We start from the raw sequence: 2,199 nt of genomic DNA, 5'->3' as shown, positions 1-2,199 counted from the left end.
CTCCCCCTCTCTTCTCCCCTCCTCCTCTAAGTGCTTCCTGGAAGTAACAGAAGGGTGTGCACTATCTTGCAGTTTCCTATGACCATCAGCCAGTCTCCTCATCTCCGGCCCGCAACTGCTTAAATGATCTTTCTCCATGGCCTGCTCCTGCTCTCAAGATGTGCACTCACAGCACAGGCTGAAGGGCCCTGCACTTAGCACAGGTCTGGATGCCGGTTGGAGTGGAAGCTACAATGCCCAGATGTCAATTCTGATCTTACTGGAAACCGCTCTTAAGTTTGAATGCTCATTAGCTTCCAGGAGCCTCTTTTACCCCTTGTGACTTCAGGGCGACAACAGCCTCCTACGCTAGCCTGTCTTTCTCTTTACTGCCACCTTCCTAATCTCTGTGGGTCAAACAGGGCCCCGCAGAAAAGGGTGGCCCATTCAAATGAACATTGACCTCAAGGTGGGGTAACTTACAGAGGGGATGACTGAATAGGTAAGGGCAGATGGAGGGGGACCCCAGGACTAGCAGCAGCAGAGTTACCACTGGGCTAGGTTCTCCGGTTCAAGGAGACCCACAGAGTGAGTGGACTGGACACAATGAGGAGCCAAGCAGAGGCCTTGGGAAGAGCAGCGACTTCCTGTGAGGGACACAAACAATCCCAAGGGAAGTAACCAAAGGCAGACATATTGTGACCTGCTTTCCCCCTTCCCTCCTTCTGATTGCCTGCCCTCCACTCCCCAGCCTCACGGGGAGCCCCTAATTGGGTGCCAAAAGGTGTGGGAGACCATGGATGTAGCCCTTGTTGGCCAGACCTCCCCAAGAGGCATAAAGAGCAGGTGTGGGGATCTGGAGGGACACAGGTGTGAGCTGCCACCCACCTGCAGCTCCAATCACTCACACCTTCCTCTAATTGTTCCAATTAACCCTTCTCCATGTGCCATCTGTTTCTTGTGCCATCTAGTTTGGGGTTCAAAGAATATTAAAAAAGAGGGATGGATGAATATGGCAAAGCTATTATTCTCCAGTGAGATGAACAGGCTTGGCCTTAGTAGGGGATTCTGAGATTCTGAGCATAAGTACCCCTACCCGGCCATCTGCCAATGGGAAGTCTCTGGTCTCCTCTTTGCCCAAGGAGTCTGTCTCTTCATTTGTCCAGGTCTAGCTGATTCCAGATGGACTGACACAGTGGCTGCGACAATGGGCTCTAGCACAAGAACACGGTGAGGGTGATGCAGGACCGGGCAGTGTGTCACTCTGTTGTACACCGCGGGTCATTATGAGCGGGGACCAACTTGATGGCAGCCGATAGAAACAACAGCAGCAGCAACAACAACAACATCATCTGATTCTAAGGCAGTGGTTCTCAACCTTCCTAATGCCGCCTGCCTTCATACAGTTCCTCATGTTGTGGTGACCCCCCAACCATCAAATTATTTTTGTTGCTATTTGATAACTGTAATTTTGTTACTGTTATGAATCGGGTGAACCCTATGAAAGGGTTGTTCCACCCCCAAAGGGGTCGCAAGCCACAGGTTGAGAACCGCTCTAAATCTAAGGCATGTGTTTCTCGCACCAACTTAAACCACTTCTCTGAAGGCGAGGCGCAACGTCCAAGACTTGTTGACACATTAGCATCCTTTATGTCACTTTACCGCCACCTCTTCAGAGAGGCCTTCTCTGGCCTCCATTGTAAATGCCATCCATGCTCTCCTTCCTAGTTTGACTTTGTTTAACCCCAGAGAACTCCCCTCTGTGTGCAGGACGCTATATACGAATTGGGTCTTTTGTCACTGTCTGTCCTCTCATGGAAACCCAAGCTTCACAGCAGCAAGGTCCCTGTTCATCGTTTCAGCCCCAGTCACACAGCTGGCCCTCAGCAGATGCCACCGAGTGAACCTGACGGAGGAAATGGGCAGAGGGGCTCTCCCTCAGCAACAGAGAACATGATGGTGGTGACTCACGTTTATTAAAAATAAAAATAGCTCATCCGACTGAGTGCCATTGAGTCGATGCGGACATTAGCTTTTCATTTATTTCTTGCAATTTTAAATAGCTTTATTATTATTTTTTAATCATTTTATTGAGGGCTCTTATAGCTCTAATAACTATCCACACACCCCTCCATTGTGTCAAGCACATTTGTACATAGGTTGCCATCATCATTTCGAAACATTTCTTTCTACTTGAGCCCTTGGTATCACCTCCTCATT

General features: G+C 49.4%; 1 protein-coding gene across 3 annotated transcripts in view; it reads right to left on the bottom strand.

Moving 5' to 3' along the window:
- ADCY8 (adenylate cyclase 8) overlaps nt 1-2,199 on the bottom strand; it is a 194,333-nt gene that overhangs the window by 12,966 nt on the left and 179,168 nt on the right. The window lies entirely within an intron of this gene.

Source organism: Echinops telfairi, unplaced genomic scaffold (assembly GCF_000313985.2).
Source record: "Echinops telfairi isolate 266 unplaced genomic scaffold, ASM31398v2 ScPeMD7_1;HRSCAF=3_0, whole genome shotgun sequence".
Lineage (NCBI taxonomy): Eukaryota > Metazoa > Chordata > Mammalia > Afrosoricida > Tenrecidae > Echinops > Echinops telfairi.
The sequence above is the reverse complement of the archived record's forward strand: the minus strand, read 5'-3'. Positions and strand labels throughout refer to the sequence as shown.